The following is a 15,709-nucleotide window of genomic DNA, read 5'->3' as shown; positions in this document are numbered from 1 at the left end:
GGATACCCCTTGGCCATTATGTTAGGCTCCAGAAATGACGCCAGCAAGGTCCAGGCTGGCCTGTGTCTCCCCAGCTCTGTGACTAGGCAGTTGGCTGCAGCTCCCACCCCAAAGACACATATCACAGAGGATGCCACTGGCAGTCAAAACAGGTAGTTTAAAACAGACCCTGATGAATGATTGAGCCAAGGAATTCCCCTATAATGCAGTCCAAAAGACTGAAAAGATGGTAAATATGAAAGGAAAGTTAAGAGACAAAGTACAGAGTCGCAAATTCCTTCCTGCACACGTTGGCTGGAGAGACACCATATTTAAGAACATAATTACAGAATAGACAACGATTTACCAGAATTTAGGAATGCCTTGAGTCTGCAGGAATGGATAGATTTATCTGTGAATCAGTATAGAGCATCTAGAAGTAAATATTGGCAAAATGTGAGAAAATAGGTATTCTGATACTCCACTGGTGAGTGTAGCACAAACAGCTAGTTTGTTAGGCAGTCTTGCAGTGCCTATTAATTTTGTAAAAATTATTTGTTGGTATCTTCCTAAACACTCTCACTTGATAGTAAGAAGGAACCCAGAATGGTTGCTGCCACCTTATGTGTAAAGCAAAATGTAGTTAGCAATCTAACTGTTCACTAACACAATAGCTAAATCAACTTGAACCATATTTTGTAGTAGCTAAAAAGTTGGAGGCATAACTCTATATATTACCATGAAAGATTTCCAAGACACTGTAAATACAAAAGATTGCAGAATATTATGTTTGGTATCAAATATGTTAAATATATATATCCATAAAGTAAACTGGAGAGTCAATGAAAGGTTTTGGACAGCAGAAAGACCAGACCAGATTTTTGTTTTTAAAGATAGCTCTGTCTTCAAGGATGGAAGCAGGAGTCCTAGTGCCATGGCCTGAGCTGGCTTCCTTCATCTTATACTTCCACCATGATGTTCTGCCTCATCCTGGGTCCAGAGCTATGGAGTTGGCCATCTAGACTAAAACCTCTGAAACTGTGAGTCAAATAAACTTTTCTTCCTCACATTATTCTTGTCAGGTCTTTTGATAATAGCAATGAAAAAGCTGACTTAAACACCGCCAATGCCGTGTCAGCCTGGTCAGACTCCTTTTGGACATTTGACCTGCATAACAGTAAGAGGATAGGGAATGGGGGAAGTGCTGAGAAGCAAGATTGAGCAAATTGTGTCATGTGACTGTACAAATATGGCACAATATATCCCAATGTTAAGTGTAGTTATAATGTATCAATTAAAAATGCTACTATTTTAAGACACTTATATTAAGGTAATTTGTTATAGCAGCAGTCAGAAACTAATACAGCCTAGTAATTAATTTCTCTTTCCCTTTAACCTTTCCCATCTTTCAGGCTATTTCCTATTTGCATGTAAAAATGCTTAAAATAAATCAAAACAAAAACAAAGAGAAAAGTATTGCTTAATTCCACTTACTTAGTTCTAACTATCACACCTTTTACATAGTCCTTTTAAAAACTATAGGTTTTTATTTTAATCATTTTCTTCTCACTTCTCATTCATTCTTTAATCCACTTCCAACTGTCTTCAACTCTTATTACTCTAGTAAACTGCTATTGATGTTTAACAATGTACTCTTATTCTTTTAAAAAATTTATATTTGTCCATATTAATTATACAGAATGGTGCTTCATTGTGGCTTGTTTACACATGCACATGATATGGTTTGGTCAATATTACTCCCAAGTAGTAATTTCCCTTACCCTTTCCTCCTCCTTCCTTCTACTCCTCTTTCTCTACTCTAGTGGTTTTTCTTCTACTTTCTTGACATCCCTTTTTTTCTATTTCCCCCTAACTTGTACATATGAGAGAAAACATATGCAAATACACAGTATTTGTATTTTTGTGTCTGGACTATTTTACTTAATAAGATGCTCTCCAGTTCCATTCATTTTTCTTCAAATGACATAATTTCATTCTTATAGCTAAATAAAACTCCATTGTGTATGTACACATCACATTTTCTTTATCTATTCACCTGTCAATGGACATCTAGGTTGATTCCATAACTTGGTTATTGTGAATTGTGCTGTGATAAACAAGGGTATGCATGTATCACTATAGTATGATGACTTTAATTCTTTTGGATAAATACTAAGGAGGGTATACCTGGGTCACATGGTGGTTCCATGCCTAGTTTTTTTAGGAGCCGCACACTGATTTCCATAGTGCTTGTACTAATTTACAGTTCCACCAACATTTCCTCCCTTTGCTCATCCTCACCAGCATTTGTTATTTGTATTCTTGATGATTGCCATTCTGAAATAGAATGAGATGGTATCTCATTGTAGTTTTGATTTTATTTCTCTGATGACTAAAGTTGTTTAATTTTTTGTGTAATTGTTGCCCATTGTCATTTCTTCTTTTGAGAGTGTGTTCAGGTGTTCAGTTTATTTGTCCGTGTATTGAAAGTGTTTTTCTGAACGTTGAGTTTTTTGAGTGCTCATTCTTAACTCTAGTGCATTTATTTTTTTGTCTATTCTTTTTGGTTTCCTCATTGAGCTGCCCTTTTTCTTTTTTTCTTAGTTTTTTGTTTTGTTTTGTTTTTGTTGATTTTAGGTACCAGGGATTAAAATTGAACCCAGGGCCACATCCCCAGCACTTTGCAATATATTTTATTTAGAGACTGGATCTCACTGAGTTGCTTAGGGCCTCACTAAGTTGCTGAGACTGACTTTAAACTCGTGATCCTCCTTGCTTTAGCCTCCCAAGCCACTGGGATTACAAGGGTGCACCACTGCACCTGGCTTTTAGTGCTCTTAATAGAGCTCCATTTTCTTTTCATTGAACATACTCTCCTTGAATAATCTTACCTATTTTTCAGAACTTCAGTTATTATCTATCTACTTATTAGTCCAAATTTTCGGTTTGACACTCAGAGTACTCACCTGGTCAAATATACTGTCCCTCTACACCTTACTGCCACACTGAGATGACCTGAGTTGGGATGATAGCCTCTGCTGTTGCGCTCACAGCACACTAGTATCAAACAGCAGTGATAAAATATATCAGATCTAGCACCACTGAACTGAATTTAAATTCTGCTTTGCTCCCTTAGTACCTGCAATAGCAAGTGATTTATCACATTAACCTGTTAAGTAGTAAAAACTCCCTAAATTGTTATGGTTGGATGAGATGATGCACATAAAGTACAAGGCACAGCACCTGGCATGGAGTCCTAGGCCAATAAATATCAGCAATTACTCTTACTGCCAGCTTTCTTCTTTTCCTATTATGGTTTGGATGGGAGATGTCCCCCAAAAGCACACATATGAGACAATGTAAGAAGGTTTGGAGGAGAAATGATTGGGTTACAGCCTTAACCTAATCAGTGAAGGAATTCCCGACAGGATTAACTGAGTGAGAACTGGAGGCAGGTGGGGTGTGGCTGGAGGAAGTGGTTCGATGGGGGCATGGCTATGGGGTATATATTTTGTATCGGGAGCACAGAGTCTCCCTCTGCTTTCAGATCACCATGTAAGCTGATTCCCTCTGTCCCACTCTTCCACCATGATGTCCTGCCTCATCTTGAGCCCTGAGGTATAGAGCTGGCCTTCTGTAGACCAAGACCTCTGAAACCATGAGCCCTTAAATAAACTTTTCTTCCTCCACAGTTGTTCTGGTTGGGTCTTTTAGTTGCAGCAGTGAAAAAACTGACTAAAACACTCTCTAAGGACTGTATCTGCTGATAATGACTACCATGGCGCTTCTATTTCCCTTTACTGTCCTGTAGGAGTTTCTAATCTCTTCTACAACTTCCATGTTCACAGCCTACAATCAGCACCTCCACATCTGATTTCATTCATGTAGCTTCAAACTACGGAAGAAATCATTTCCATAGAAGGGTGTAGATTTCTTCTCTGGTTCACGTATAAACTGAATTACAAATGAACATAGCTTATGTTCGAAACATCCCATCTTTTTTTTGAATTTTTTCAGCCTAAACTCTTTAGGCATAATTTGTGAGGTAGAAATACAACACAATATAGTTGTGTCCTTTATTATTGTGGCTGTTTAAATGAATGTCACATATTTCTTAAGTATGCTATTTTCCAGACAAATGTGTATTCCATTTTATTGTAATGAGGACCACAGCATGTCCTAGAATGTTATTTACATCTTAATGAAAGGATAATCATGCTATGAAGCTTTATATTTTGAGTGTCACACTTATTTCTTAGTAAATCTTTCCTTTTATAAAGGCAATTTTTATTCTTTTATATTCTGAATACATCATGTACCAAATGTAAAATAAAGTAAGGGTGGGAAAAAAGAATGGGGACTAGGTGTGTGGCTCAGTGATAGAGCTCTCGCTTTGAGAGACGCACTGGGTTCCATCCTCATAAACATAAAAATAAAATACCATTTAATAATAATACCACATAATACCACGTAAAAATAAAATAAGGTTTTGTGTCCATATACGACTAAAAAGTATTGCTTTAAAAAGTATTTATATAAAAAAAAATAGAAACAGGAAGACCTGCCAGGAAGCTATCTCAACAGACCAGCAAATAGTTGAGAAAGTACTACTTTTTTTATTTCTTTGATAATGAATGAGATTGAGCATCTTTTCATTTGTTTTTGGACCATTTGCATCTTATTCTGTGCAGATTTTTTTAAGCCAACAATTTCCTACCCAATCACTTCATTGGAACAAAAATGCTGTAGATTTAGTTTTCCTGCACGTGCCATGAAACAGCTCTTCAGTTCTTCTTGGGTGGTCCAATTGCACTGGCTTGATACAGAGCAGGCCCTGCATCATATGGTGCTGACGCTATTTAGAGGCTGCTGAGCCACCAACAACCACGCATACACTTCTTTCTCTATCCATTCTTGAGCCATCTCATTTCTAAAAAAGACCTGTAAAAATAACGTGAGGGGTTGCTATCATTCTATAAGCATGAGAGAAAGCTATTTCCAGAGTAGAGATTTTGAGACTAGAAACCTAATTTCTGTATTTGTATTTTGTGGGGGCAGAGTAGAAATGTTGCTCTAATCTCTCAGACTTTTGAAAAATTGTTTCTGCTATTTTGGGTCTTTAAATTAGTCATATAATCTCTCTTATTGCTGTATTCAAAGGAGTTACATTGAACACATAAGAAGTTTCAAAAGGTGTATGGATATTTAATAGAAATTTGGCCCATATCCTCCAGCAAAGGAAGAAAATTATGTTATAATTTGAAATAGTATTTTGCATAATACTAATTGCTTTGCATAATAAAGAAGCCCACCATTACTGTCTTTTAGGATAACTAATTATATACACAAAAAGCGATCCTACCAAGGACTTTCTATCCTCCTGGAATAGATTTAGACTTCTAGTATATTCAACCTTTAATTGAGATATCTACTTTGGTATCAGCCCCTGATTCCAATATATCCAGATAGAGCATCTGTGAAGAGTTGGTAGCTAGTGTTCGCTTGGTTCCAGGTGTGGGTGGGAGAGGGATTAGAGGCACAACCAGTGGCCTGCTGGTACATGACAGATTGGAAGGCACATTGAGTCATTTCTGGCTCCTGAGGCTACTCACTTGATTCTCCTTTTCCAGACCTGTGCCAGACCAGTGGCAGGTTGATTTTAATAGCATCCGGTAAAAGATTCCTTAACAAAATATATAAAAGCCACTAGCCAAGTAATATCACTTGATACATTTGACTTCTTCATTTAGGAGATAACATCTAATGCCAAACAAATGTTGAAGAGTTATGGAAAACAATAATCCTACAAAACAGCCCCCAAAGAAAAGCAGAGAGGCCATGCAGCTCGGGAGGAGGAAGGGGAAACTAGCCCAGCATTAACCTTCCAGTAAATCCTTTCCTGAAACAATGGGCCCTGAAAAAGGAGGCAAATACTGAATGTTAGGCTCTGGATTTTGACCATCCCTCCATTGCAAATTAGTTCTAAAAGAACACACAGTAAATACTGAACAATGGGCCCTAGAGGAAGGAGGCGAATATTGAAACCCTGGGAGACAGTAAATTCCAGAAAAAGAAATACCCACCCTCACAGTCTGGACTCCTACCTCTCCAAGTAACAATGAGTTTCAACCTTTTACAGCTGCCCTCCTGGGTTAAAAGTTTTAACCTACATCATGAGCCCCTGACTATCCGAACAGCATACCCCCAAATTCCAATGATAAAACCACCCTAACTGCAGACTCTAAAACCCAAATCCCCTCTGTAATGGCACATAACCCCCTAGGAGCATATGTGAGAGACAGGAAAGTGAAGCAGCAAAGGAGAGACATTTGAGCAGGCATAACCAAGTTGGTTGCTACCAAGTGCCACTGATTGCTGTATCTTATAGGTCTGTCTTCTGAAAAGCTAGATCAACAGGACAATCTGTCTGGAGTAAAAATAAGAACATGTTAATCTATCAATTTCCATCTCCCATTTGGCAACATTTTGACCATGAGTTATTAACTCCTTTGAAATTATGGGTTGTGCAATTTTGGTATCTGAAGCAAGGTCCTTTGTGTCCCACACCTTGGCCATAACAGGCAGGGCCTGGTTGGGAGGCGGGAGGAGTGTGACATGGGCACGAGGGTAGGCTGGGGGTGGGGGTTGCCAGGAAGAAGTGGTTGCTAAGGAGTTTGTTACTAAGATGGTAAATGGAACAAGAGACAGGTAAGGCTGAAAGGACTGAAATGATGTAGGTATGTGATACATTAACTTGTACCCAGTAAATGTACAAACAGAATGTGACTTGACTTATATATAGAATAAGGATGAAGATGAAAAAGAAAAGAGTTCATAATAATAGCAATAACAATAAAAATTAACTCCATTTTCTTATCCTAAGGGAAGATAATAATACTGGCTACCCATACAGTTGTTGCAGTGATAGAACAAATTTAAAAACTTAATATCTATAAAGCATTTAAAAATGTATGTGGCATATAGAAGCTACTAAGTAAATGTTTCTTTAAGAAAAACACCAGGCACGTGAGCTTGGATGGTTTCTGCAACTGAGCCCTAAATTAAGTGTTCTAGAAGTTAAGGGAAAAAAGGACAATATGACAGGTTTTATAATTCACATTAGCTGATGGGAATGAGCCTAATTCTGAAAAAGAGACAAGAGACTACCTGGCATGAAAGCCTAAGTGGAATTGACTGCAAGAAGCATTGAAAAGCAGAATAAAAGTTGTTTCAAATGATTTAAGCAAGATGTGAAGAGTTCTAGCAGGGCACAGCGACACATACCTGGAATCCCAGGCACTCTGGAGGCTGAGGTAGGAAGATCACAAGTTTGAGGTCAGCCTGGGCAACTTAGCAAGACCCCATCTCAAAAATAAAAAGAACTGGGGGCGTGGCTCATTGGTAAAGCACCCCTGGATTCAGTCCCTAGCACCCAAAACAGAACAAAATAAAACTTGATATGAAGAGTTTTTCATTTGACTTTTTCATTGATGCTTCACCAGAGAAATCTGTTTCTTCTGGAAGCTAAGATAAAGAGGTTCCGATTTATACCTTTCTTTTTAAAATATTTTTTTAGTTGTAGGTAGACACAATACCTTTTTTTTTAATGTGGTGCTGAGGATTGAACCCAGGGCCTCACACTTGTGAGACGAGAGCTCTACCACTGAGCCAAAGCCCCAGCCCCCCAATTTGTACCTTTCGAATGTGTTGAATGTGAACCTGAATCAATGGTTCTGAGCAGGACCATTTTATTTTCCAAGGGGACATTGGCCAATGTGTGGTGACATTTATGGTTGCCACAATGGAGGTCAGGTGCTACTGGTATCTAGAGGATAGAGACCAGGGATGCTGCTAATACTACACAGAACATATGGTAAAAAGAGAATTATTATTTCTCTAAAACTCAAATTTAACTAGAAATCCTGGATTTCAATTTTCTAACTCTAGCAACCCTAATTGCCAACTTTTTGTAATGCATGGGACAGTCTTCCCCAACAAAGAACTACTTGGTCCCCAAAGTGAATTGTATGGAAATTGAGAAATCCTGCCCTAAAAAAGTATAGATTTTTTCATACTTTCCTAGATAAGTGAATAGAAGAGTTATACTTTAAAATATCTTTTCTTTATTCAGGCTTTTGTTCAAGATTATTAGTTAGTTGACAATTTCTGGTTAAAACCTGCAGCCTCAGCCTAACTTAAACATGTTTATGATGCTGATGAAACTCAAGTCCTATCTCCAGCAAATCAATGACAAAGTAACATTCCATAGGAAACCTCTTAAAAATCCCCTAGTATGTCCTCTGTGTATTAATAATTTTACACTTACCTCCTACTACTAGTTGAGTTACTGGGAAAGACTTGCATACACAAGCCGCTAATCCAGCAATACTTAAGACTGATATTGAACAAGGTGATTTGACTAAAGAGAAACAGGATGTCAAGACTGCAGTACTCAAGAGGCTTACATTTGAGTTGTAGAGATAACAGAAGGGGAAGCTCTACGAAGATGCTCTAAAGTGCCTCTATGTCAGGTTAAGCAAAGGTCACTGAGTTAACTGAATGACAACTGGGACAGAGCAGGATCAAGTCCATTTTTGAGAAGAGAGACTCATCTCTTGAGTGGGCTGTGAGGGAGGGCAATTGTTGGACTCCAGGGAGATGTGGTCTTTCTAAGGAGAGAGCAGCAGCTGACATTTGTCTCCAGAACAGGGTAATGGAAAAGAATTACTGGAGAGGGGCTGGGGTTGTAGCTTAGTGGTGGAGCGCTTGCCTAGCATGTGTGAAGCACTGGGTTTGATCCTCAGCACCACAAAAAAGTAAAATAAAGATATTATGTCCAACTAAAACTAAAAAATAAACATTAAAAAAAAAAGAATTACTGGGGAAACACATGGCTGGGGGAAGAATTTTAATACCCCCTTTTGACCTTTCTCTGAATCCTCCCCTCCCCCATTTTTTTTTTAAACTGGGGATTGAACTTGAACCTAGTTACTCTATCAAATGGCTACATCCCAGTCTTTTAACTTGTTTAATTTTTCAGCAGTTGGGATTGAATCCAGGGGCACTATACCACTGAACCACATCCCCAGTCTTTTTTTTTTTTTCTCATTTTGTATTTTGAGACAGGGTCTCATTGAGTTGCTGAGGCTTGCCTCAAACTCTTTATCCTCCTGCCTCAGCCTCCTAAATCTTGGGAATTACAGATATGTACCACTATGCTTGCTTATGTATTGTCTGGGGCCACATCATACTGCTTCTTTGGCTGAATTAGGCATTTTTGTACTGGGGTTTGAATCCAGAGGCACTTAATCACTAAGTCACATCTCCAGCCTTTTTTTTTTTTTTTTTTTTGTATTTTATTTAGAGATAAGTTCTCACTGAGTTACTTTGGGCCTCTCTAAGTTGCTGAGGCTGGCTTTGATCCTCCTGCCTTAGCCTCCCAAGCTGCTGGGATTACAGGCGTGCACCACCAAGCCTGGCTAGATATTTTTATATGTAGAAAAACTAACCATTCCCATCTGATATATTTAACAAAGAAAATGCTTTCTAAGTAGATCTGGAAAATGTCACAATTTAAATTCCTTATGAAAATATTAGGTTAAACTCCCCTTCCATCTGTTTGCTATGTCTAGAATGAGTTGCATAAGGTTACTGGTAGCTGCAGTGATTGCCCAGAAGATAGTCATTCCATTCAGAGGTTGCGGTACTAACCGAGAAATGGCACAGAAAAATGGGAAAATCAGCTGCTGGCTGCTCTCCTCCACTAAACTGCTTAAGAAGTAGAGAATATTCTACCCAATGCAAGCTCACTTGAAGTTACATAAGCACCTGTCTTAATCTTAATTCACATCAATCTTGTATGCCTCCCCTTAGCCATTTTTTTAGCTATAGTGAAACAGTTCTTGCCTTCCCAACTCCATGCCACTGTAAAGAAAAGGAAAAACAGGACTATGCTTTATATGGTGTGATTTAATAACAGATGTTCACACCAGTGACCCCAATTCACCCAGAAAGGATTCAGTTATGCTTGTGTCCTCTGTTGGGAGGGCAATGAATTTGTCATCCATTTTTGAAAGCTTGTTGTCAAAAAATACCTGAAAATATCAACATTCTTGTGATGAAAAGGTTATTTTTAATTTTCTGAAAAATTTCCCATCATGGACACTTCTTTGTCTTATCAGCTGGGTAACAGGGCACCACTGGGCTTTCATAGTGTGCTGAAATCCTGAGGCACTGATGAGTTCTTGTTTCATTTTTGAAAGTATTCTTCATGACATACAATCACTTAAAAACACATTTTTAAATGCAATAATGTTATATTTACAGAAGAATTGCAAAAATAGCATGGGGGAATTTTCACATAGCCCATAAACACATTTCCCCTATTGTCGAAATCTTATATAACCAAGGAACATTTGTCACAACTGAGAAACCAACATTGGTAACATGGATACTAAGTCCGGATTTTATTTGGATTTTTACCAGGTTTTCCATTAATGTCCTCTTTCTGCTCCAGATTTCAATCTAGGACACCATGTTGCATTTAATTGTCTTCTCTCCTCGGACTCCTCTTTCTCTGGGACAGTTTCTCTGTTTTTTGTTTGTTTAATGACTTCAACAGTCTTTAGGAGTATTGACCAGGAATGCCCCCCAATATGGATGTATCTGTTGTTTTTCATGTGATTAACCGGGGTTGCAGATTTTTGGAAAGAATAGCAGAGATGAAGTACCCTTCTTGTCATGTCATATCAAAAGGTACATGATCTTCATATGCCCCATACCTGGTGATGTTAAGCATCAGCACTTTGTTGAGGTGGTTTCTGTAGTTTTCTCCATTATAAAATAACTATTTTTCCTTCCCCTCCTCTGGTCTTTAGAATTGAATCACTAAGTTTAACTTACCTTCAAAAGGGTTGGGGAGTTTAGGCTCAGCCTCCTTCAGTTGTGAGCATCTATACATTTTATTTGAAATTCTTGTGCAAGAAAAATTTCAGGCAGCCATTTTTTTTTTCTGGTACCAGGGATTGAACCTAGGGGTGCTCTACCAATGAGCTCGATCCTGAGCCCTGTTTATTTTTTATTTTGAGATGGGTCTTTCCAAGTTGAGAAGGCTGGCTTCTAATTACAGTCCTCTCACCTTAGCCACCCAAGTAGTTGGGATTACAGGTGTGTGTCACTGCAACCATTTTAATGAAACATTTTAAAGAAATACACATAATAAACCCTGAGATTCAGCAAATTTAACATTTTGTCACATATGCTTCAGATCTTTAAATTTTAAAAAAATCATTAACAATATGGTTGAAGTCTCCTGTGTTCTTCTCAATTATTCGGTTCTTACTCCTTCTGAACAGATAATAGTCATGTTTTAACATATATGTATATATCTATAAAAGAGTTTTCATATTTATATGTTCCTTTTGCAATTATATTTTTTCATTCAACTTTATTTCTGAGGTCTACCCATTTGAAGCATATCTTCAGGAAGTCATCTTAATCTTACTATTAAATTGCTTCTAAATCAGTTTATAAATTGTGTTATTTGTGAAAAGATTACCTGTAGACTACTACTAATCCTACCCATGGGGTGTGAATTCTGGCAAGGTTTAGTCATGGGAAGTGACCTTGTTCTTAAAAACTGGACTGGGACAGGGGAGCAGAGAGGTAAGAGGGAGGAGATAAACTATCCTATCAGATGGTTCCTACACTCTCTCTACTGCCTGTCCCTGATGTTACTTTTTGTATCCTAGCCACCCTATTTCTAGCATCTCTGGTGTAGGTGAGTCATCAGAACTACTTGATAATCAATGAGGAACAACAGAAGTTTCCCCATCAGCCCTCAAGAGACAATGCAAAGCACTGTGACACTAAAGACAATAGCATTTCAGCCCCAGGGCTCTAAAGTGGGTTTCTTCCAATGCAAGCTCAGAACATCCTAAACCCAAATATGGCCTTCCCCCACAAGTTGCTCTTGTACCACTGCTCCTACTTTCACTATTCACCCAATTGCCAAAATCCCTGGGAGTTTTCTTTTACTTCTACCTTTTCCTCTGCAACGTCTAAATCATGTCCCAAGTCCTCTTATTCCTGTTTCCTAAATACCTTTCCATTCCTTTCTAGCTCCATGCCATCACACTCATCCAAGTACATTAGCTCACACCCAAAATATGGCAGTATTTGCTCAATGGGGCTACCTGGTCCAGTTCTGCTCCCACCAAACTATCTTCTGCTCTGAACCCTGGAGAGAAACCAAATGACCTTACTATCTCAGTTAAACCTTTCCCACTAGCCTCAGGACAGGAGCTGAACTTCTAACAAAATTTACAATGCCTCCAAGTTTCTCTCTCTCTCTCTCTCTCTCTCTCTCTCTCTCTCTCTCTCTCTCTATGACTCTAATTATTTCCTACTCCTCTGTCTTCCTTTATCATTCATAATCAGATTTTTTCTTTTCTAAATATACCATGTTCATCTCACCTCTAAGGCCTTCACACATGATCTTCACATTTCTGTTTAGAATATATCCTCATCCAATTTTCAACTTAAATACTCCTTTCTGCAGGAACTGTCAGACATGGCCGAACTTGAGACACACTCTTTTGAGCCCTCTTTTTTGTTTAGATCTTGTCCTTGAGCCCTGTTTTTGGTGTGCTGAGGCCCATTTTAGCAAGGATCCTGTTGAGTCAGTCTAAGGAGATTCCCCTTGATATCTGATGAATCATTCCCCCACCCTTGAAGTCCTTCTGTGGCCTTCCTTTATCAAGAACCCTGTTGGGCCAGTTTAGCAAGAATCCCAGTACATTTGATGTTCCCCTTGGAAACATTCTACCCACAGGCCCTTTCATTGTGCTGTTGACTAAATCCCCAACATGTTTTTGCTGTTTGAAGAATGAAGCTCAGTTCTATAGTGGTGTCTCTCTCCCTTACTGCAGTAGTTACTGAATAAAATCTTCTTTATTGCCTTTAACTGATATCAATCCTTGTTTCTCTGACAACTCCCTGACCTAGGACTAGATAAGACTCCCATCATCCATACCCTACTGTGAGTCTCATAATGCTTCATTGTAGCTTCTTTTGTAATTGTGTGTTTTTTGTTTTTGTTTTACTCCTCCTCCTCCTCCTCATCTTCTTTTTCTTCCTCCTCCTCCTCCTAATAATAATAATGATAATAATAATAATAATAATAATAATAATAATAATAATAATAATAATACAGGTACCTTGGGTCTTTTCCACTGTGTAGCATAGAATTTGTCACATGCAGGACACAATCTAAGTTTATAGAATAATGTAATAAATTTCTAGGATTTCTTTTTTGCCTGTATCGGATGTTCCAACAAAATGGGGAGTTTTAATTGAGTTTTCATTGCTGTGGCATGGATAGAATGAGTCTGATCTATTTCTGTACTGTGAGCAATGCTCAAAGTCCTTCTTGGGTCTGATTTGCCCTGGAGCAAAACTACTGAGCTGATCTCTAGCAATGGCCCCAGGTAATTCATTTACTTACTCAGGCCAACTCTGTCATCACATGCCTAAAACTCATTATTGCAAACTGTATTTGTTTACTTGTGTCTCTGTATTTTCAGGATACCACCAAAAATAGACAAGAGCTAAATGAATCAAATTTAGTGCTCAGGAATAAAAAGACAATTTAGAAGTTCTTTGTTCAATGTTACCATTCCTCATTTTGCATCTTTCTATGCTTATTTATTTCATTAAGCCTTGGAAGTAATTGTTTTTTTATACACTTGGTACACTGAGAGAGTTTCACTGTTGGGGGATTTATGCAAGAGAGACAGGGCTCTGGGGCATTCAACAGGAAGCAGTGTTTATTTTGTGCCAGCACAGGCATGGTGAATTCCAAAGGGCAAGCCCTGAATGTCAGGAGGCATTGCCTTTTATACCCCTTGGAAGCTCTTTGTCTCCCATATAAGGTAATACACATTTTGATTGGGTATTCTTATGCTACAGAGTTGCAACAAAGTTGTAACAGCATCACGCATAACTGAGTTACAACAGAGTCACGATGTATTTATGGAAGAGTTGACATGCACACTAAGTGTGACACATTGCCATTTCTTCGTTCTGGGACAGCCCCTACCACATCACATCCATCTTAAATTTGATTGGGGGCTTTCTACTATCTAAAAAAAAAAAGAGAGAGAGATGACTGCTCATTTTCAAATGGAAATATCTTCATTTTCTAATGAATTTTAATAAAGTTTAGAATGTGGATAAAGGCAAACAAGACAGTAATATTATCCTTTGTTAATAAATAGGTTGGGGGTGCTGGGGTTGTGGCTCAGTGGCAGAGTGCCTTGCATATGTGAGGCACTAGGTTCCATCCTCAGCACCACATAAAAATAAATAAACAAAGATATTTAAAAAAATAGGTTGGAAGCAGATGACTGTCATTAATATTGATATTAAAAGGACCACCTGTAGGTCCTTTACAAACCACCAGGATTACAAGCCCAATAGAAAGTTCTCACTAAAACCAGTCTTTGATGGGTCTCTGTTATGGGTATTGAAGGTTCATAGAAAAGAGAATTCTGTAACCACTTTGGCAAAACCTTTGAGGTCTTAGAAATGTTGACTCAGGAAAACCCGAATCGATTGATTTTTCATTTGAATTCTCCAGGCTGTAGATAGATCTAATTCTTCTGCCTTTTTGCAGCTTTAGGAGGAAACCTAAAGAGATTATAATTACTTGCCCATAATCTCATCTAATAACCATGAATGTAAGATTTGAACCCAGGCCTGATTCTATAGCACCTGCTCCTCTGCTCCTCATCAGTGGGCTACCTTGCCTGGTCTATGAGATTGCTCAATGAACAAGGCATTCAGTTCCCTGCCTAGCTTGAATTAAAGGTAATGACTACTGTTGGCCCTAAATCTACAAGACTTCGGCTCTATGACCAGAGTCCAGGTCAGTGAGGCAGCTCACAGGCGGCTTTGGGAATACTACAGGTAAAACCAGAAGACTACAATGCTTGATGCACTTCAAAAGGAATCTGAGAAGTTCTGTCACTGAACACCCCAGGTCTTTAGTACAGTTTCATACTTCATCTTACTCTATACAACTCTAACACTGGAAATGTGGAAAAAGCCAGATCTGACCAGGAATTCTGGGCCTGATACAGTAGTACTCATCTGTAATCCTAGCTACTCAGGAGGCTGAGGCAGGAGGATCACAAATTTGTAGGCCAGCCTAGGCAATTTAGCAAGATCCTATCTCAAAATAAAATTTTCATAAAAGGGCTGGAGATGCAGTTTGGTGGGAGAGCACTGGCCCAGCAAGTGCAAAGCCCTGAGCTCCATCCCCAGTACTACAGAGAGAGGTGGGGGAGAAGGAGAGAGGGAGGAAAGAGAGACTAGGAGCTGTCTGTGAAGTGAAAGCAATGTGTCCCCACCTCATAGCTCTAGTGAAGATCAATTCTATCTATTTTATGTACATGTAAAGTGGTTGATACAGAGCGTAGTAAATAGAAATCTCATTAAAGCTTAGGTATAAATTTAATTTAAATTTTTTTTATTATCTATAATTTTTGTAATAGCATGCTTTAATCAGATACCCCTCCCCCATGGTGGTTGTCATGAGAACAAAGTGTTTAAACATAACCACTGCCAAGTCCGTGCTAACTAGACGCTCTATAGTGGGTTTCCTGACTGGCGGGTGATTTGGCCAGAAAGGGAAAGAGGAAGGCCCCCACAGCTGCTACACACACACACA

General features: G+C 38.6%; 1 long non-coding RNA gene across 1 annotated transcript in view; it reads left to right on the top strand.

Annotated features, from left to right (window-relative positions):
• The first annotated feature begins 937 nt into the window (after positions 1–937).
• The window catches only part of LOC308641944, a 35,208-nt gene continuing 20,436 nt past the window's right edge, over positions 938–15,709 (top strand). The window contains exon 1 of the long non-coding RNA XR_014020470.1: positions 938–1,019. This is a non-coding gene — a long non-coding RNA (uncharacterized lncRNA). The remainder of the gene's footprint in view (positions 1,020–15,709) is intronic.

The sequence above is a fragment of the Spermophilus citellus genome (genome assembly GCF_964194105.1).
Source record: "Spermophilus citellus genome assembly, chromosome: 1".
Classification (NCBI taxonomy): Eukaryota; Metazoa; Chordata; class Mammalia; order Rodentia; family Sciuridae; genus Spermophilus; species Spermophilus citellus.
Note: the sequence above shows the minus strand (reverse complement) of the source record. Positions and strands in the feature narration are given on the sequence as shown.